The sequence below is a fragment of the Malus domestica genome, chromosome 02 (assembly GCF_042453785.1).
Source record: "Malus domestica chromosome 02, GDT2T_hap1".
Taxonomy (NCBI): domain Eukaryota; kingdom Viridiplantae; phylum Streptophyta; class Magnoliopsida; order Rosales; family Rosaceae; genus Malus; species Malus domestica.
Window position 1 is genome coordinate 16,896,384 of NC_091662.1, and position 22,955 is coordinate 16,919,338.

The 22,955-nt window shown below is 36.5% G+C and overlaps 1 long non-coding RNA gene across 1 annotated transcript; it reads right to left on the minus strand.

Annotated features, from left to right (window-relative positions):
• Positions 1-17,418: 17,418 nt before the first annotated feature.
• LOC139193325 (uncharacterized) lies at positions 17,419-20,399 on the minus strand. Its single transcript, XR_011577691.1, has 5 exons — positions 20,181-20,399; positions 19,937-20,096; positions 19,763-19,831; positions 19,004-19,062; positions 17,419-18,054 (listed from the first exon to the last, which is right to left on the minus strand). It is a non-coding gene; the product is annotated as an uncharacterized lncRNA (long non-coding RNA).
• Between the last annotated feature and the right edge of the window lie 2,556 nt (positions 20,400-22,955).

Consider the following 22,955-nt stretch of genomic DNA (forward strand, 5'->3'; position numbering starts at 1 on the left):
AGTTTTGGCTTTTGTGATCTCTCTCCCACGCTAGAAACAGGTACGTACCTATATCTCAAGGAAAAGTGGGATAGCGAGCAAGAATATATATAGAATTGTGGAGATCCTATATTATTAGCTGTTATTGGTACACCAATGTCTTAAATCCCACCCACTTTAGGATGAAAATGTGATTTACAAATTTATCCTTATGCAGAATGACTTGTAAAGATCTGATCATTAGTACTACGGTCTAGTAATATTCTTAAAAGTTCTTAAGTTCGACTCTCAACATGTTATTATTACTAGCTTAGTGTGAAGCTTAACCATCTCCCTCACTCCCACCCCACCTCCTTAGCTAGATTATATCGTTTGTTAAAAAAAAAAAAAAAATCAGCCAATCAAATTTCACCACATAATATTTGTTATGGTTGACCAAAAAAAAAAAAAAAAGAACAATTAAAATCGCAACCCAGCCTTGGTGGTAAAGTGCCATATAGTATTGATCCTCAATTCCTCATGACTTTGGGTTCGAAGGCTGGTAAAGACCAATCAGAATGCCCTCCCCCATGTAAACCCCATCAAGTCCACACCCACCGCACGTTCTCGGTCCTCCCCCACAGCGGCGTCGACGTCAGCTCGCCATGGGTTGCCAATCGCCATGTCCGCCAACGTCTACTCTCTTTCTCATGGTGGTGCGGTTGTGATTTTGGGGGACGGTTTTGAGGCTAGGTTTTTACCGTTTGGGGGGATGTTGGTCCCCAAGAACAAATAATTTGTTTATTTTTTTTACTTATTTATATATATTTTATTTTTATATAGTAAAGGAAAGTTAAAAGAATTAAAAAATGTGGAGGTCATTTTGGGAACAAGACATCGTTTGATACGTAGAATTGATTTAGCTTGGACTGGATACAGGGATTGGTTTGGCTTGGCTGGGATTGATTCAAGTTAGGCCCCTCACTATAAATGGTGTAAACCTAGTAAGAAAGGTATAATCTCAACTTAATTATCCAGTGCCCTGATACCGCATACGATCTTTATTGTTATTGTTCTTTGGTAGCTTTTGCCCTGATACATGCCCAAGGAAAAAGCCTAGAGAAGCTGTTTGTCAAGTTGGTGCGGCGGCGGCGCCCCCGGGGGGGGGAGCAAGAGAGAATGGCGGTCGATGGGGATGGGGTTGGGTTTGTATGGTGAGTATTTTTTTCCTATCTTTATCCTTTTAATTTTTGTGGAGGGTGTTGTATTAGTAATTAGGCTAAAATTAGAACTTAAGAGTGTTAAAGTTTGTTTTTTGGGGTAAACTTGAAAGGGTGTGGAAGTTAAACAAACAAACTCAATAATAAACCGGGACAACTAACACAATAAGGTGGATTGAGATTTTTGATGTTGGGTGTAATTTCAGCTTGTGCAGTCAAGGATTGTTTGATGTCGCCTTTAGGCTCGTGCGAGCCAGGAGCATTTGATGTTGTGTTCAGTTTTAGCTTGTGCAGGCAAGGAGCACTTGGTGCCTTGTGTAGTTTCAGCTCGTGCATGTAGCAAATGTTTGACGTTGCCTTTCAAGCTTGTGCAAGCGGAGAGCATTTGGCGCCGAGAACACTTGGCATGAATCAACTTTTGAACCATATTATTACTAGCCCTTAAGTCCACTCATCCTTCTTAGTGTAGCTAATATTGTTAAAAAAAAGTAATTAATCAAGCAAATTATCTTTAATTTATTTGATTTAATTCAAAGTAATCAAAGAAAAAACTCCTTAATTATTTTTTCAACCATAGTTTAATTTGGTAATTATTTTGCTTCTGCCAGATATTGACATGTGTCGCTCTCAATGACTTGTCGGTGACTCGTCCAACTTTGATGAGTCACATGTTATGCCGTGTGTACAATTTGAAAGACCCACTGTGTGCGCCACATAAGCCTTGGCAAGTCATATTGGTGAACATTTGTTTTATTGAAATTTCGATGTCTATAGGCTGAACTACGTTCATTATAAAGACACTCATCTCCTTTGAGTATCTTTCTCTCTACTGCCTGATACCGATTCGGCGTACTTATATTCTTATGAATATAGCTGAAGCGGCTGAAACTCATGCACAAGATCCTTAACTTCACAGTGAATTAAGCAACAATGTCTTCAAGTTCTAGAACCCGAGGCTGAGAGGTGTTCCTTCCTCGACCATAGTCGTTTAAGTACAAAAGTTAGCAGCTCATTCAATATCACCACCACCCCATCTATTCTACTTGCTCGACTGAATTCGATCACGAGTTGGCACACCTGTATTCACAAGAAGTATACATGTAGCTTAATTGTTACTCGACCTGCACGCTCATGTAAGTTTTTTAATTTTTAGAATCAACAAATTCACACACAAATCATGTGAGAAAGATCTAAATATAAGGTGGTGTTATCTACACATATTAACATTTTTCCAAGAGAGAAAGTGACGGCAGGACGGCAGGGCGGCAGGACTGAACAAATTGGAATGATCGTGGACTTTCTCAAATTGAAGCCATACACGAAATAGTACTTGATTTAATTAATAGATACCTTAAAATAATATTAAAAACAGAACATTACGAAAAAATAATAATAACTTGAAGCATCATACCTGGAGAATAAGGTTGGTTGAGTTTTCTATGCTTACAACAACATACCCGCAACAAACTACCTTACCAACGTTAAAATTCCATTGGGTATTCATAAATAAAAACCCTTATGATTATACTTGCACAATCTATATAATAAGCAATTTGTTATCTCAATTTTTATTAATTGATTTAACAGTCTGTACAAACACTACAAATTTTAAACGGCATGCCACCCCCATTTTCTAATCACAAATCTCAAATTAATTTAAATTTGAGATTTGTACAGTGAATAAGTACAAATTTTAAAATTTAAATTTATTCAACGATGATAAGTAGTGTGGTGAGCAATACCACCACTTGAGGGGGTGAGCAAAAATGCACTCATTTACACTTATACCTTCCGAATCTCAATCTTCGTCTCACTTTGCTCTTTGAAAATTTAAATATCTCACTTAACCCCCTAAGTGTCTACTGCATATGTCTCACTTAACCCCTAAACCCAGTACTCCACATGTCATAATACAAGTGGAGAAAATGATATATTTATAGTATCTCGACATTGATTTTATAACATGTACAGTAAATACTTAAATACAAAACACTTTGAAAAATTTCTCTATTACTTGATGTTATTTTTCTTTTAATACCGATGATGAATTTTGGACACTTGATTTATGGCATGAATATATTGTTATATTAATTAGAGTAAACTGTCGATTTGCCCCCTAAACTTTCACCTAACTTTCGATTTTCCCCCTAAACTTTTCGATTGGAAAATTAAGGACCTAAACTAATTTTTTTAGCCAATTTGCCCCCTACCGTTAGTTTTTCAAACATTCCATCCAAATTTCTGTTAAGTGAGACCATGTGTACAACATGTGAGGGTAGTTAAATCATTTCACTTTTAAAAATGATTAAAAAACTAAAAATAATTTTTTTTTAAAAAAAACTTTCCCTCTATTTTTTCCCTCTAATTCTTATCCTAAATTTTATTTTTCACTCATTCCTATGCATGAGAAATGACATATGGTATTATTGTCTTCAAAAGTATCTAAGTTAGTCTTTTTCTTGAAGCATGTACTGCCATTTTTATTTTCTCTAACAAATTAATAATTTGACAAATGCTCATGGTGTTAAATGTGCAAGAATGCAGTTGAAATATCCAACATTTGATTCTAAGTTGAGTTGTGCACTTTCTTCTCTTTTATAATTAATTTATTAGTTGAAAACATTGTACTTTGAGGAGGCAAGTAAAGCTTTGTGGAACTGCGTGGGTATGATATGCTTTTTTTTTATGATTTGTCAAATTATTAATTTGTTAGAGAAAATAAAAATGGCAGTACATGCTTCAAGAAAAAGACTAACTTAGATACTTTTGAAGACAATAACACCATATGTCATTTCTCATGCATAGGAATGAGTGAAAAATAAAATTTAGGAAAGGAATTAGAGGGAAAAAATAGAGGGAAAATTGTTTTTTTTAAAAATTATTTTCAGTTTTTTAATCATTTTTAAGAGAAATGATTTAATTACCCTCACATGTTGTGCACATGGTCTTACTTAACAGAAATTTGGATGGAATGTTTGAAAAACTAACGGTACGGGGTAAATTGGCTAAAAAAATTAGTTTGGGTCCTTAATTTTCCAATCGAAAAGTTCAGGGGGGAAATCGAAAGTTAGGTGAAAGTTTAGGGGGCAAATCGACAGTTTACGCTATTAATTAATTCATTGAGTAGTGCTAAGTAAACTAATTATTTAGATCACATTTGATATAACGTGTCACTAATAAGAAAATAAATAAATTAATCAACATTTGAATAATAATTTAAACATTAACAACTATGTCTTATAATTTATTAAATATTAGTTAAATAATGGTCTCTGTAACATTTGGGAAATCATCTTGAAGACCTCAATTTAGTTTTGATACAACCCTCAAAATCTCAGCCGACAGTGACACGACTTCACTGGATATGATACGTGGCATACCTTAGATTTATATTTCTTGGGATGACTCGGCCGAGGCCGGGAGGATGTGATTCAAAAAAGTACGTTTTTTTAAATCAACTTGTGTGAATTAAAGTCTTCAATTGCAAAGATAGACAATTGTTATAAAATCTTAACCCAAAAAAAAAAAAAAAAAAAAAAAGAAAGAAAAAACAAGAAACGCAAGAAAGAAGCCTGAGTCGCCATGTATCCATGTCTGACAAATGGATCAGCAGGTCATGATAGTGCATGCCACGTTTGTTTTCAACTTTTAAAAATGGAAAATTGACAAAAAGTTGCTTTTATTAAGAATTTTTTATCATGAATGAATGGTCTGTAAAAGGGATATGATATCCACACATCTTTTTTTAATTCTCTTACATATTTTTAATTTTCGACCATCGGATCAGATAAATTGAAGAAGATCAAAAGACAAAAATTAACAAGGGGTATGAGAGAAGTAAAAGGGATGTGTGGATAGCACATCCCTGTAAAATTGACCAACTCGTTATTTTAATTCATTTAAATTCTGAATTAATTAATTAATTTGATCTTCTGTTAGATCTAGATCATTTTAAGCGCCTCTTTTTATACAACGTGAATTATAACACCTGAATCTAGTATTAGCTCTACAAAGACGCCCCCATCTTATGTCTTTAACACGCACAACAAACGAACAAAATGGTTTATGCACTTCTAAGTGCACCCTACACTTTGATCACTGCACTCATCAGCATTCAAACAATTTTGACAACTTTCCACTGTTAACCTGTATGTACTGACTAAAAATTTGAAAAACTTAAAAACTAGCCATCGGATACTCGTGAAGATCTCATGAAACCAATTCACTACGTTGTAATCGTTTGTTCAATAGTGGACCTATAGTTAGGCTAAGGTGGGCTGGCCTAGGTCTAAGTTTGAAATATTAAGAAACTCATACTAATTTCGAGACCTCCCAAATTTTACATAAATTAGCTCAGCCTACTCAGAAGAAATTAGTCACCCTACTACTCAAGATTCTCCCCAAATTGAAGTCACTCAGCCACCCCTCCATGACTAACGCATTTGAAGTTTTTAGTTAATAAGGAAATTTTCTTAGAGCTTTGTAGGTAATAATGAAATAGAAGCGCACCTATGTTTTAGCCCAAATTAAGACAAAATTCATCTCTAATGGAGGTATGGGCCCAAAAGAAAAAGGGACCCATCAGGCTGAACTCAAGCCCTTTGGCCTTCGGGCTGGGCATGTTGAGCCAGTCAGCCAGCCAGCCAGCTCGTTTGAGGGGCCCAAACTGTCAGTAATCAATAGCTACATGATGTCAACTAGCCGTTTTAGTTGACGTCATTAGCTGTTGGATTTTGATTTATTTATTTTTTTAGGACGAAATTAAAAACAAAAAAAATTTAAAATTCTAATTTTTTTCGTATAAATACCTAAACCATTTCTACACCAGGTCTCACATTATTTTCGTCATTTCATACTATCTTATCTCATATTGTTTCAATTATTTACATTCTATTCACCTCAAACACTATTTTCATACACACCCATCTCTTACCTCTTCTAATAATCTAAATTTAAAATTTTCAATATTTTTCACCCACATAAAGATAAGAAATATGGAGAGTTGCTCATTTAGCGACACGTGTCACTCGAAATCTTATCTGAAAGATTAATGAGATTATATAAAAATAAGAAATTTGAATGCTCATTCATTTAGCCACAAGTGACACTCAAAATATGTCTAGATAACCTTATTTTAATATGGTAGTTTAATTCAATTAACCAATAAAATTAAAGAACAAACTTAAAAATAATAAATTATAGAGCGTCTAAAAAATAGCCCCTTTATGGTATATTAATATGGCTTTGACACTGTTTATTTAAAAATAATTTCTTGGAGGGCTATAACTCTGGACGGGGCTAAACATAACCCCTTCGATTGGAGATGACTTTATAGTTTCGTCCTTGCGTTTATTGCATGAGTACTATTGCACTTTTGGAACAATTGACAAACATTTTTTAGACAATAACGCCATTGTTGATGAGGATTTTTTTGTTGTTGGAAAAATATGACAATGTGGATGTTACTTCTCCTATAAGAATTTACACATGATAAATATTAGTAAATGACAATTTCCATTGACATGGTAAATCATATAAAATAATAAAACAACAGCGAAATGTTTATTTTTTGTTGGGTAGAAACAGCTCTTCATCAATGCTTGATTAGAGCGAGGTTTTAGGTTGAGGCATATAATTAAGTTCATTGACCTCAAGAGTAGATTTCGCTTCTAGTAGACAATGTCTCAGGGTAGTAGATTATGACGCCTTATTCTTTAAGATACCACCTATGATCCTTGTAAGCGTACACTCGCGATACTTGAATCAGATGAACAACCTCATTCTTTCCTTTGATATGAAATAAGTGAAGATTATAATATAACTTTCAAGAATGATGATTTTATAGGAGAAGAAAGGAGAAGAAAGCATTGTCATCTTTTTCACCAGAGTGATTACCAAGTGTATAATAGAACTATTACAAAGAGATGTTGGCCAATAAATGAGATTTATTCAAAGAGCATATATAATTATACAATAAAAGTCTAAGGTTATTACCTCCAACGTTAGGATATAATGAAAATATCAGTTTTGGCTTTAGAAAGAAAACTAATACCATGACATGATAAGCTGCACAAGATCAATTAGCTAACTAACAATATTAACTATTTAGTATTACGGTTTAGTGATATTCTTCTTCATTTGTAAGTGAGAGGACTTAGATTCGGTTCTCGCTAAAGGCAAATTTATGCCACGCTATTGCTAGCTTATTGTGATACTAAACCTTTCCCTTCCCCTAAGTGTAGAATACCAATGTTATAAACTAGTTTTTTTTTTTTTTTTTTTTTTTTTTTTTTTTTTTTTTTACTTTTTAACAAACAATAGTACCTACACTAATGAGTGGGGGATAAGCTAAGCCTTACAATGAGTTAGCAATAATGTGATTACAAACTAATTAATGCATCAGTTTTGATTTCAAAGCAAAATTGAAATTAAGATTAAGGTGACCTGACACACCCCGACCGAGATCATGGCATGCTGGCCGTCACGTGAGAGTGACATAGCCATGTGCACAGTGCGGAAGCAAAAATGATAGGAAATATACGAATAATTAAAAATCAAATAATTAGAGTGCACTACTAAACCGGAAGTGATAGAAGTTAGTTACAAAAGTAAATACTCCTAATCAAAGCATAAAAGTCTAGGTGCAGTCCAGTAGGACAAGTACTAGTTATATAGTACCAGGAATGTCGTACTATTATTTAGATATGTCAGAACTGCAGACGTCCTCAAGCCACTAACAACAATCTTACTTAAAACCTGGAGGGGCGCAAAACAGAAAACGTGAGTGGGCAAAAACAAATGTTTTACAAAATCATTTCATTTATCAACATATCTAACCCCTCGTTGTAAAACATGTATAATTTTTCCCAGAATCAATATATAAGCATATACAAAAATCTATATATGAAATCATATCAATTCAATTCATGCTTCACATAATCATATTCATATGTATGCCATGTCAAGATATAACAGAGTAAGCAATTCAGGCAGGAATAATTTCATAAAAATATAACATGTTAGCTGGAACCCCTGTGGTAATCTGTACGGCTGAATTCATAGCTCAAAATCAATCTAGTTGGAGTCACTATAATGATCTATACGGCAATATACTGCACAAGAGTCGGAACCAAACGGCTTCTTCCTTTCAGCTTTAATCTGTTGGCAAATGGCACACCTACTCACATATTCGGCAATTTCTCTTTTCATACCCGGCAAATAATAAAATGGTCTAATGGTATGATACATCTTAGTGTCTCCTGGATGCATCACATATGTTGAAATATGTGCTTAATCCAAAATTTCTTTCTTTAACCCTGCATTATTTGGCACATACACTATGCTTTCCTGCATAAGCATACCATTAGTTTCTTGAATCCTAAAATATTTCTTTTTACCTTGATTTCTTGCTTGAATTATTTTCTGTGTCTCTTCATCAACCATCTGAGCCTCAAGCACACAATCAATTAAAATTGGCCTAACTTGAAAATTAGCAAGCAAGGCTTCTTCTCGATCTTCCACTCCAGTGGACCTCAAATTTGCTAGAAGAGGAATATGACAATGATAGATGGCATTAAGTCTGGTTGGAGTCTTCTTACGAAGTGCATCCGCCACTGCATTTGCACGACCATGATGATACTCAATCGTGCAATCATAGTCACTAAGTAACTCAATCCACCTCCGCTGTCGAAGATTAAGATCGCTACGAGTAAACAGATACTGAAGACTTTTATGATCTGTGAAGATCTTACATTTCTCACTATAAAGATAATGTCTCCAAATCTTCAAAGCAAAGATGATAGCTGCTAACTCCAAATCATGTGTAGGGTAATTCTTCTCATGAGGTTTCAATTGTCTCGAAGCATAAGTAATCACCCTACCATGTTGCATCAATACACAACCTAAACCATTCAGAGAAGCATCACTATAAACCTTATAATCACCGCTATCATCTGGAAGTGCTTGAACAGGTGCATGAGTGAGATAGTACTTCAATTGCTGAAAACTTTGCTCACATTTGTTATCCCACTCAAACTTAACATCCTTTCAAGTCAACCTCATCAATGGCAAAGCAATCACTGAAAAATCCTTAACAAACCGTCCATAATAGCCCACTAGGCCAAGAAAACTCCGTATCTCGGTGACGGTTCAAGGTTGCTTCCAATTATCTACAGCTGTCACCTTTTGAGAATCCATTTGAATGCATTGAGCAGAAATGACATGTCCCAAAAATGCCACTTGATTCAACCAAAATTCACATTTGCTAAACTTAGCATATAGCTGGTGTTCCCTCAAACTACTCAACACCAATTTCAAATGTCTAGCATGCTCAACCTTAGACTTAGAGTATACCAGAATATCGTCAATGAAAACAATAACAAACTTGTCCAAATATGGCTGGAATACTGGATTCATCAAATCCATAAAAGCTGCTGGTGCATTAGTTAACCCGAATGACATCACAAGAAACTCATAATGACCATATCGAGTCCTAAATGCGGTTTTAGGGACATCTTCATTTTTAATCTTCAACTAGTAGTAACCCGACCTCAAGTCAATCTTAGAAAATACACAAGCACCTTTGAGTTGATCGAATAAATCATCTATACGAGGCAATGGATAACGGTTCTTAATAGTTACCCGATTCAATTGCCTGTAATCAATGCACAACCTCAAAGTTCCATCTTTCTTCCTCACAAATAAAACTGGAGCTCCCCAAGGTGAAGTACTAGGTTGAATAAAACCTTTATCCACTAACTCTTGCAACAGGACTTTTAATTCCCTTAATTCAGCCGGATCCATTCTATAAAGAGTCAAGGATATAGGATTCGTACCTGGAAGTAGATCAATAACAAACTCCACCTCTCTATCTGGCGGCAATCCAGGCAAATCCTCAGGGAATACATCCGGAAAATATCTGACCACACGAACATCTTCCACATTACTAGGAGCATCATCATTCAACACTACATGAGCCAAATATCCTTGACAACCTTTCGACAACAATCTCTTTGCTTTCATGGTAGAAATAACACCATGCCTCACCCCACTAGGCTCTCCTACAAATGTAACTTTAGGTAATCCAGGACAATGAAATGTGATTGTCTTTCCGTAACAATCTATCTTGGCATGATTATAGTGCAACCAATCAGTGCCCAAAATCACATCAAAATCCATAATATCCAACGGCATAAGATTAGCCGGCATAATAACCTCATCTACTATCACTGGACATCCTGGATATACTCGATCTACAAAACATCTATCCCTTCTAGGCATAGAAAACTCTAAATCATATCTTAGAGGTGTAGGATGTGTAGCACCACAATTAATCAATACTTTAGCAAAATGACCAAGAATATTTAACGTACCCATGATTAAATCTGGATTGTTCTGGGCATCTTGCAGTGACATGTTGTGGATACGCCCCTGATTCTGTTGTCGTCCACGACGACCTCTGTTGGCATGAACACCACGTCCTTGTCTCTCTGGTCAGACTGCCTTGAAGATCCTGCACTTCTAGCAGTAATCTCTCTCTGCTGGGGCTGTCCCCCTTGGCACCACTGAGATCCACCGGCTGAATGTGGCTAATAAGACATAGATCTTCCCTGATACTGAGGGTACCCACTTTGATACTGAGGATCCTGAGAGTGCTGATGTTGTCCTAAGGTGTAAGGAGCGGCGTCGCCTTGATAATGGTAGGCACTTCCTCGTCCAGTCTGAGTATAACCACCAGATCCTAAAGCTTGTTGGGTCGGTGCAGGTGGTGGGAAGGAAGGCTGCTGGGTTTTCTGTTGACTCTGAGGGCATTGAGCAACCCCATGACCCATCTGTCCACAAGTAAAACATCCACTGTTACCTCTCCTACACTCCCCAAAATGCCTATTATTACACTTGTGGCATAAAGGAGCAACAGAACCACCTGGACCACATAAATCTCTCTGCCTTTGGAACCTAAGGCTTCCAGTAAATCTACCACCTCTTCTCTGCATATTAGTACTCAATCCTCCGCTAGAAGAGCTGGAACTGCCACCATTCCTCTTAAAGTTCTGGGTCTTGCAAGGTCTCTGAAATGCTTGCCTTTTTCCTTTATCATCTCGCCTCTGGTTCCCATTCTTTCCTTCCTCATCCTCACTTTCACTGGGCATGTTCTCTAAGTCCTCGATCCGTAGTAGAACCGCATAAAACTCTTGGTAAGCGGCACAGTGAGTCGATGTTGCTATGGAACGCCATTTCTTCTTAGTACCCAATCTGAAGCGACGAAGCATCTTAACCGGATTAGCAGTAACCTCTGGATCATATGTCGACAAATCAGTAAACATCCTGTAATACTCATTAGTTGACATCTTTCCTTGTTTCAAATGAGTGAACTCTTGTTTCTTACGATCAATGTACTCAGGAGGAATGAACATTTTCCTAAACAACTCTTTAAATACTGCCCAGTCTGCAATCTCCGCTGGGGTCAACTGGTAAGACTCTTGTCTCCACTAGGATGCAGGTTGCTCCCCCAAAAACCAGCTAGTCGTCTCGACCCACCTATTAAGAGGAAGGTTACCCTGACTCTGTATCACAAGAAAGGTCTTCTCAATATAATTAAGCCATTTTTCCGCACCCTCATGTCCTTCATTTCCAATGAAGTGATTCAGTTTCAAGTTGTACATAGTCTCAAGAGGTGTCATCTGGGAAGGATGGAATGCAATCTGAAGCGCAGTAACTATAGCTTCCCCTAATTGAGTAATATCAGGGAAACTAAGCTCAGTTGAGTGACGGGGCTCTCTACGAGGCGGCATAGTTCTGACATAAGACATCACAAGGATTAGAATATTCAAGAATTATACAAGATTACTAAACCTAGGCTCTGATACCAAACTGACACACCCCGACCGAGATCATGGCATGCTGGCCGTCACGTGAGAGTGACGTAGCCATGTGAACAGTGCGGAAGTAAAAATGATAGGAAATATACGAATAATTAAAAATTGAATTACTAGAGTGCACTACTAAACCAGAAGTGATAGAAGTTAGTTACAAAAGTAAATACTCATAATCAGAGCATAAAAGTCTAGGTGCAGTCCAGTAGGACAATTACTAGTTATACATTACCAGGAATGTCCTACTATTATTTATATAGGTCAGAACTGCCGACGTCCTCAAGCCATCAACATCAAGCTTACTTAAAACCTGGAGGGGTGCAAAACAGAAAACGTGAGTGGGCAAAAACAAATATTTTACAAAATCATTTCATTTATCAACATATCTAACCCCTCGCTGTAAAACATGTATAGTTTTTCCCAGAATCAAGATATAAGCATATACATAAATATATATATGAAATCATATCAATTCAATTCATGCTTCACATAATCATATTCATATGTATGCCATACCAAGATATAACAGAGTAAGCAATTCAGGTAAGAATAATTTCATAGAAATATAAAATGTTAGCCGGAACCCCTGTGGTAATCTGTACGGCTGAATTCATAGCTCAGAATCAATCTAGCCGGAGTCACTATAATGACCTATACGGCAATATACTGCATAAGAGTCGAAACCAAACAAAAAGGTTTGTACGACAATAATGGGTGTAATACAATCATGCTCAATACTGCTCTCACATAATAGCTGGGCGATAAATCGCTATTCACCTACGAGTCGGAACCATGAATAAGGTTTGTACGATAAGACTGTGCACCTAAATTGGATCCAATATGAGCATATGGTGCGGGAGGTGACATAATAAACAAGCATGTGTCGTAACTCTGGCTGAATCACAATCACCCTAAGTGCAGTCTTATGAGCTCAACATTATTCAATCACATATCACATCATCGACAATTTGTTGAAACATTATTGATAGAAGCATATTTATGTGACTTAGTTAGTTTGTTTTCTTGCATTTTCATAGCTAGTTTCTACTTCTGAGAGTGTTTTAAGTTATTTTCGTGTGTTTTCAGGTTCAAATGACAAAGTTGGCAAGAAAGTGCAATTTGGAGTATTTTGGAGTAGTTTTGGGCCAAGAATGGATGGCACATGCATGGAGCAAGGCAGATGGACGTTTTTGAAGTTCAAGAGGCTAGGAATATGCTGAAGAGATGAAGAAAATAAAGTCAAGACAAAGAAGATAAGGAATCAGCTAAAAGGAAGGAACATTATCCAAAACCTTATCTTATCCTATCATATCCTAATCTTATCCTACCTTAATTCCAGCTGCAAAGGGGAATCAATTTCACATTAAATCACCTAAATACCTGGTTCTAGAAGTCCTATCCTCTGCTCTAGAAATCTGCCAAAACATCCCTTTCTAGAAGCTTTGTGTCGTGTATCCTACTTCATTTCATCCTAGGATTCTGCAATCCTTTTTCCTTCAGAAATTGTGCAAACTCTAGGCCTATAAATACATATTGATCACCAAAATTTTGTGCACCACACACATAAGAGCCTAAAAAATCAGAATATACATGAGTGCCACAGGTTTCTGAGAGATTTTAAAGACTTGTGCCAAATCTGCCATTGGAGTGCTGGAGCGTTTCTGGGTTCTTTCTATCCTTAGTTTTAGTCCAATGTTGAGTTTAATTTTGTCTTCAATTATGGTGAACATATGGAACTAAATTCGTTTTAGTTAGAGGCGAATTCAAAGCCATGAACATATATTGCATATGAATTGATTACGTTCAGTTATTATTTCATGAATCATGAATGCAATTTACATATCTGTTTGATTGATAACTTGTTCTTGTATGTTGATTAATGAGGCCTACTTAGTTTGCATGCATGAATTTGATGCTAGAATATAAGGGAATTTCACCTAATCATTATGAACTTATATTCACAAGTAGTAAAAATCACTAGTCATAATTATGTTAAGTGAACTCTTGGCAGTAGTATCATGCAGTTCATAGTTACGAATGCATTGTCAATTCTTATGATTTTCATAGAACTTAATGATCTTTGATATGTATCTCTATTATGATGTTCATGTAGGGAACTTGATAAGAATAATTTAGTTGCGTCGCTAAGTCCAATTTAATGAATTTAAGAAAATCTGAAAGTTAATTTGTGTTTCTCACGATTAATTTGGGGCATTGTCATTCATGGTTTATAGGAAGAATAACTGGAAATCGATTCGTATGTATATGTGCCATGTGTGGAGATAAATCCTCTAGCTAGCCATTCACCCCTTTAAATCACCAATTTCGTTCAAAGTTATATAGAGTCTTAAATCTATTTGTTTTTACTTCAAATAAATCAGAAAACCAATTCCCCTTTATATTTCATGTCTTTAGGTTAGAACCTGTCCAAACTGGGTTCTTTTTAGTGTTTTAAGTTTTTCTAGTTCAATTTTCGTCCAAATTACATTCTAGTTATTGTTTTGAGTCAATATGATTTAGTTTTGTGTTATTTGAGTCAGTTTAGCTTGTTTTGAGTTGCTTAAGTCTAGTTTTAAGTTTTTAAGTTTAATTTGCGTTGATTAGCATCCCTAATTAATCCCCAGCCTAGAACGATCCCTACTTACGTGTACTACAACTGTCTTAATAGGGTTTAATTTGTGTGTTAGTTCTTACCGCATCACATTTGGCGCCGTTACCGGGGATTAGTAAAATTGCTAATCACCCTGTTTTTTTTTTATTATTATTTTACTTTTGATAATTGATTTAGTTTTCTTTCTTTGATTTTAGGTACTAGAGAAGCAAGACATGACAATTGCTAATATTCAAGCTTAAATGGCGAATCTTACTTCTCTTTTGTCGCGGTATATCGAAAGGACTACAATGAAAAGTGTCCCTACATTTGGTGAGTCTTATAGGCAAGGATATCAAACTTATCAATGTCCTCAATTAACTGAGAATGGAGATGCCTGGGGTTATCAAGGCCATAATCAATCAAGGAACAACCTGTTTTCCAACACTTACAATTCAGATTGGAAAGATTACTCAAATCTTATGTGGAGGGAACCTCAACAATTTCAACAAGACAGATATTGGCAGCAATCTGAGGAGTTATATTCAAAACCTATGCAGCCTCCCCCACAACAATTCCAATCGAATTCAAGTATGTTCATGGATAGTGATAAAATTCTTGATGTACTAACTTCTTTAACGCAGGGCTTACAAAACCAAGCTAAGGAGATGAGCGAATTAAAAAATCAACTTGGAGAGATCGCAGAATTCATGGGGCAAATTTAAGAACAAAGTGAACTCTCCAACCCAACCATTGTCAATCCAAAATGAGGTTTTGAAACCACTAACGCTATCACTTTGAGAAGTGGCAAGGAGATTGGAACAAGTTCAAAAACGTCCAAACCAAGCCAAGAGGAGGACGAAAAGTTGCTGCAACAAGAAGAAAGAGCCACGACAAGGGAAGACCACCCCTTGCCGCAACCCCTTAAGCACCTTATGTTGTCCAACTCAACTAAGGTAGGTCCAAATTCAATTCCTCCTAATGTTATTCCACCAAATGTGCCTTTCCCTGGCAGGTTTATGCAATATGGGAATGAAGAGAATGAAAAAGTCATTTTAGAGACCTTCAGGAAGGTGCAAGTTAATATCTCATTCCTTGATGCAATAAAGCAAATTCCGAAGTATGCTAAGTTTTTTAAGAAGCTTTGTACAACAAAGAAACGAATTTGGGAGAACGAGGTGGTACATGTAAGTGAAAATGTCTCTGCAATGTTACAAAGGAAGCAGCCACATAAATGCAAAGATCCAGGTAGTTTCAATATCCCTTGTGTAATTGGCAATACAAGGTTTGAACATGCTATGCTAGATTTAGGTGCTTCCATTAATGTCATGCCATATTTTGTTTATGCATCTATGAATCTAGGAGAGCTTAAAAATGATGGAGTTATCATCCAATTAGTCGATCGTTCTAATGCATATCCGAAAAGAGTTTTAGAAGATGTTTTGGTGCAGGTTAACCATTTGATCTTTCTAGCCGATTTCTATGTGCTTGAGATGGAAGATTCAACCCACTCTCTACAATTGCCAATCTTACTTGGACGACCTTTCATGAAAACAACCCAAACCAAGATTGATGTGGCCAAGGGAGTATTAACAATGGAGTTTGGTGGTGATATGATTAATTCAATGTTTCTGACTATGTTAAGAATCCTAATGATGTTCGTTCTTGTTTTGCCATAGATGTGATTAAAAATTTAGGGTAAGAACGCTTAGCAGCACCAATAAAGAAGGATGTATCTAGAACCACCATCGAAGAGGGAATTGGAGTGAAGCACAAGGAACACGCCACTGCCCTCAAAATATCCAATCTGGCCGAAAGCATCCCTAATGAATTTGTTGACAGTGCTGCTACTTTTGAGCCTTTGTCGCAATATATTGGTGAGCCATCTATTCCAATTCCAATTCCCATTTCAACTAATAGGTTGTTACCTTCTTTGGTTCAGGTGCCCAATCGAATCCAAGATGGTGGAAGCATTTACATTGACTTTAGGAAGCTCAATGGCATAATCAGGAAGGATCACTATCCTCTCCCGTTCATAGATCTATTGCATGGAAGTTTTGAGGAGCATGTCGTGGAGGATGTACCCCTCCATGTCATAGGCTCTAGCGAAGCTTAAATGGAGGTATCGTCCGACTGGAATACGTTAAAGCAAGCGCTTCTTAGGAGGCAACCCATGCGTTCAAATAAAGAAGACCTAGGAATCTTCGGATCCACAACCAGATTTGCGTTCTTAAACTCTACTCTTTATTGCTTTCACTTTGCCATGATTGTCGTGATTGTTAGTTGTGTTGTTTATTTGCTTGCATGTTAGTCTATGTTTGAAACATTGAGGACAATGTTTGGTTTAAGTGTGGGGGGGGGTACACAAAGTGTTTTGCATTGATTTTCGTGGGATTTTACCACCTAGCACCACTAGAGTTGTTTTTCACTGTTTTTAAGCGTTTTTAGTGTGTTTTGAAAGAAAAATACGAAAATTTGAAAAAAAAAAATTAGAAAAAGTTTTGAAAAACCCAAAAAGACTTTGTCACTTTCCAGGTGTTAGCCAGCACAGCTCGATTCGGAGTCCTAGTGGACATTCCTGGTTGGGGTGTGTCATGTTAGGCATGTTTTATTGTTGTATAAATATAGGTATGACATAATATTTTTCAATATAATACATCAAATTATATTTATTTTTGTTATGGGTAAATTATTCTCCATGTATTAGTGAAAAAAAGATATTATATTAGACATGGGGAATAATTTTTTGTAGGTAAATTATTGGAAATTAATTTGTAGGTATGTAAATTAATATGTTCCAATTATATAAAAAAAATATATATATACTACACCTAGAGTTTATATGTAACATCCCACATCGCCTAGGGGAGTGGATCTTGTAAGCCTTATATGTATATTCCCATCTCTAACTAGCACGAGGCCTTTTGGGAGCTCACTGACTTCGGGTTCCATCGGAAATCCGAAGTTAAGCGAGTTCGAGCGAGAGCATCCCATGATGGGTGACCCACTAGGAAGTTCTCGTGTGAGTTCCCAGAAACAAAACCGTGAGGGCGTGGTCGGGGCCCAAAACGGATAATATCGTGCTATGGTGGAGTCGAGCCCAGGATGTGGTGGGTGTTTGGGCCGGGATGTGACAATTTGGTATTAGAGCCAATCCATGGCCGGATGTGTGCCGACGAGGACGTCGGGCCCCTAAGAGGGGTGGATTGTAACATCCCACATCACCTATGACACACCCCGTCCCGAAGGAGGGCATGCTGGCCGTCACGTGAGAGTGACGTAACCATTTGCACAGTACGGAAGCTTTAAGATACAATTTATAAGTTGATACACCCGAAGGGAGTCCTAATTTTGTCCAATCTGTCAGAACACCGTCGAATTCCTCGTAGCCACCACACCTCAGCTATTCTTTAACCTGGAGGGGCGCAAAACCAAAATTGAGTGGGTCAGTAAAACAATTCTTTTCAAATCCAATTTTTTCTCAAAGCATTGTAACCCCTCTCCGTAAAACCTGTATACTTTCCCAGAAATGTAAAATATAAATATACATATATATTCTCAAAACTTCATTTTTACTATCTCAACATTTTTCTTTATCAATCATGCCATGCCATGTCTAATTCAACAGTTAAGTATGGATGCATCAACAATAATCATATCAGGTACAAGAAAGTAATCAACCGGAGGCCCTCTAATAGCCCTGTACGGTTGAACCTAGAGCTCAAAATCTATCATTCTCACACTCTGCCGGAGTCACTCCGCGTGACCTGTACGGCCTTCTGCACATAAGTTACGCTCTAGTGCTTCTCATAAATCATCTGTGCACATAATCTAAGGTCACCCACCAGTCGGAATCTCACTAACACTCTCGCGACTGGCCTGTCGTACCCACTCCGCGTGGACTGTACGACTAGCATCTACTTGGATCCAAGACGAGCGTGCGATGCGGTGAATACTATAAGCACTAAACTATGGTGCAGGATTTGAGCTCAATATACATCAACATCATCATAACAGAAATAAATACTCACCTGTGCGTCCACCGCACCATTTCATACATATGCATCATAAATCAATTCTTACCTGTGCGTCCACCGCACCAATTCATACATATGCATCATAAATTAATTCTTACCTGTGCGTCCACCGCACCAATTCATACATATGCATCATATATTAATTCATGCATGGCATTTCAACTCACATTTCTATATACTTTTCATATCAATTCTATGCATGGTATTTCACTTCCCGTTTTTCCACATAACTCATATGCATTTCATTTTAAACATATTTTCATTTCAATTCAATTTCTGGGAAACGTCAAGTATATATATATACGGAAAACAAAACTGCCCACTCACCTGGAGTTCGTCCAACAACTCCCTAGCACCACACATCAAGGCGTCACGATGATCGCCGCCTAGAATAGTAATCAAATCCAACCTCAGAATTCATATCGATAGAATATATAACTTATATAAAATACGTCACTACGTAGTTCGATCCGGAAGATCTGCCACTCAGATTTTAAATCCATAACTTCCAGAGGTCCACAATATATCTCTAGGATAACATCCTAAAATTTCATTACCATCCAACGGTCGGATCTCCGTCAATTTCCAAAACTAAGTGACGGTTAACATTTTATATTATGGACTTACAACTCCAATTCCGGAAGATCCGTAAATCGGATTCCCAATCCGTAAGTTCCAATAATCCTCAAGTATTACGTATTACAACGTATCAAAGTTTGGTAACGATCCAACGGTCGGATCGTCAATTCACATTTTTACCTAAATGTGAAAACTATAAAACGTTATTCGAACACCTAACCAACAATCCTTAATAACTTTCTCATACGGTGCTCAATTTGGGTATATGAATATACCACGGTGATCTACTCGACGTCACGGACGTCGACATATTTTTAAAATAATTTTATTTTTATTTATTTATTTTTTACTGTAGCACCTTCTTCTTCCTTGGGTCGCCGGACTGGTTTTTCCGGCGGCCGTTTTCCGGGCAGTTTTTCAAATTGCCATAACTTTGTCATTTCTCAACGAAATCAAGTGATTCAAAAACGAGAGTTGTAGCCCTTGAAGAGACAAAGAGAATGGTACCTTGCACAACACCTAGTTCGCCGTGGTTTGGCCGGAAACTGCCTCGAAAGCCTCGGAGGTCGCCGGAAACTGGGTATTTTTCAAATGAGTATAACTTCTTCAATACTCAACGAAATTGAGTGAAACAAAAAGGAAAGTTGTAGTACTTGACGAGACAAAGAGATTGATACCTACCTCGACTCCTAACTCGTCTGGGATTCGCCGGAAAGAGCCTCGAAAGCTCCGGCCAAACTTTGAACTTGTCGATCTCCGTGTTCTTACGTCCAAAAACTTCCAACGAAGCACTCCGAGCTTCCTTGGGACTTCCTTAAGCTCACTGTGATCTTGTTTTAAGCTAAAACACCACCATTTAAGAGTTTATGAACAGTGCCATTTCACGGGAACTTTGAAAACTAGGGTTTTCCGAAGTAGAACTTACCTGAAATTGATGTCTACGTGATTTTGGAAGTTCCAGGAGTCCAAATGTGGTCTTATCTTGGACGTTTGTTTATGTTTTAGGTGGTTTTGGGTGAGGTTGAGCGTCGGAGAGGAAGAGAGAGAGAACTGAGAGTGAGAGAGAGTCGTGAGGGAAGAGAGATAGAGAGAGAGAGTGGGTTACGGGTTTTAGGGAAATAATTGGGGAATATGGGATCCACGTGGTCTTTTTAAATCCATAATACAACCTTTTAACATACAAACTTAAACCTAAGTCCAAATTTAAGTTTGTAACCCTATATAATATCCCAGTTAACAATAGTATAGGGATATTATGTAAAAACCAATGCCAAAGTGACGCACCTTAATCCCGTTTAAGGGCAATTTCGTCTTTTCACAATCCCGAGTATTATAAATTGGGACGGGCTGTGACAACCTATGGAGTGGATCCTATAAGCCTTATATGTATATTTCCATCTCTATCTAGCACGAGGCTTTTTGGGAGCTCACTGGCTTCGGGTTCCATCGGAACTCTGAAGTTAAGCGAGTTTGAGCGAGAGCATCCCATGATGGGTGACCCACTGGGAAGTTCTTGTGTGAGTTCCCAGAAACAAAACCGTGAGAGCGTGGTCGGGGCCCAAAGTGGACAATATCGTGGTACAGTGGAGTTGAGCTGGGGATGTAGTGGGGGCCTGGGTGGGGATGTGACATTATATATATTTATAAAACCTAGATTATATATTTTGAATTAAATAACATCTTTGTATACATGGTAGGTAAATTATTACATATATTAGCCTATTAGGGACGTTTTTTGGTAAAAATATATAAAGTAATATGTATATGATTGTTTGTAGGTAAAAGATAAAATCAAAAGCATGATCCAATTCCTAAGTTTATGCAATATTTTGTTGTTGGTATACAATATTTTGCATAATTGGAAATGAACATTTCAAATAGTAGGTAGGTAAATTACTTCTTTTTTTCTTATGTATTATTACATATATTAGGTGTTTTTTTTTTAGTAATATTTAATTAATGAATTCACTTAGGGGGATCTTAGTCACTGGGTTTTTTTAGAGTAAAAAAATTATGTCGGATTTTATATGGAAAAAATTGAATTTGAGGGGTTGGAGTCATATTTTCAGTAAAATAAAATATGCCTAATATATGTAATAATCCATGCAAAATAAGTTTACCTACAAAATAAACTAATGTTAAAAAAATGGTTACCCTATAAAATAATACATGCATAGTTAATTTTACAAAAATTATATTTTACATATAAATGTGGGTAAATTATGCTAAACACATACACATATGTTAATAAAAATATAAAACATGCCTAATATATGTAAAAATTCATGAAAAATAATTTACCTACAAAATAAAGAAATTTTATTTGATTTAAAATTAATTTACCTATTGCTCGCCCATTGTGAGGCTTAGTACACTACCACCTATGGCGAAGCTGAAATTGTTGGGGGAGGGGCGAACTTAAAGGAGTGCAAGATTAAAAATGGCAAACCAACGAGTGATAAAACATCGATTGTCTCTAACTTCCTCGGCATGGTGTGGGATTTAGGTTGGCAAGGTTCATTTTGGAGCTAGTGTGTACGAATTGCTTCGCGATAATTGGGTGGATAATCAAGCATTCAACGTCTAATTCCAGGGTCTTATATTTTCGTTCTATTACTTAACTGTATATTGAAAAAAAAAAAATCTTAGACTTTTAATCCTAGAGTAGACTATCCTGATATGGCTAATATATAACTAATCAAACTAACAATTCAATTAATCAATACCAAAAATCATACAAATTATTCAATAAACAAATATTCAATTCTCCTAATGAATATGAATGATCATATACATTATTCAATAATTCAATAATTCAATTAGTCAATCAATAATCAAGAATTCAATTTTCACTCTAAACAACAATTATATTCATCAATCATTATAGAATTCATATCAATTATCAATAATCAATAACTATATTAGTGTATTATCCTATAACTCTATATCAATTAAATAAAAATAATCAATCACATTTGGCATAATATAAATTCAGAAGATAAAAAATTTACCTCAAAATTGGAAAGGGGCTCCTGGCGTGGTTGCTGGAATGGAAGGCCAGCGGAACAAGGTTGGGTAGCTGCCGTGGCCTTTTTGGTGGTTTGCTGGGGTTAGGGCACACTTTTGAAAAGTGAAAGGGATTTGTCATTTGGGAAGAGAGAGGGTATGAATGGAAACTAAACGGGTTGGATAGGAATGGCGACCAGTGGTCCCCCGACAATATTATATTTTTTTTTTCAAAAGAACAAATAAAACGACGCCGTTTAACTTTACAAATAAATTTTTTTATTTACAACCCCTCCGCTCAGCGCATCACAACAGCATGAACGAACAGAAACAACCATCATGTTTTCCAGTTTCTACCCGAACCAAAGGGGCTTAAGACTATCTCCAACCCTTGGGTTTAAATTTAAAGTTTTTAACTTAGAAATTTAGGTTTTAACCTAAAAATAGTTTTTCTACTCCAACCCTTCTGGGTTAAATTTTCAACCCAAAATTATTAAAGGATGAATTCAAGATGATTTCTTTTCTTAAAGTAACTTTTTTTAAGAAAAAAATTATGTAGACTATCCTAATTTAATTTTATGAACATTTTAACCTAAAAATAATTAGATTCCAATAAATATTGAAAAATCACTAAATTGACACCATGAAACTCATGGAACACTATAAAAAAAAGTATGAAACGCATGAAATTTCG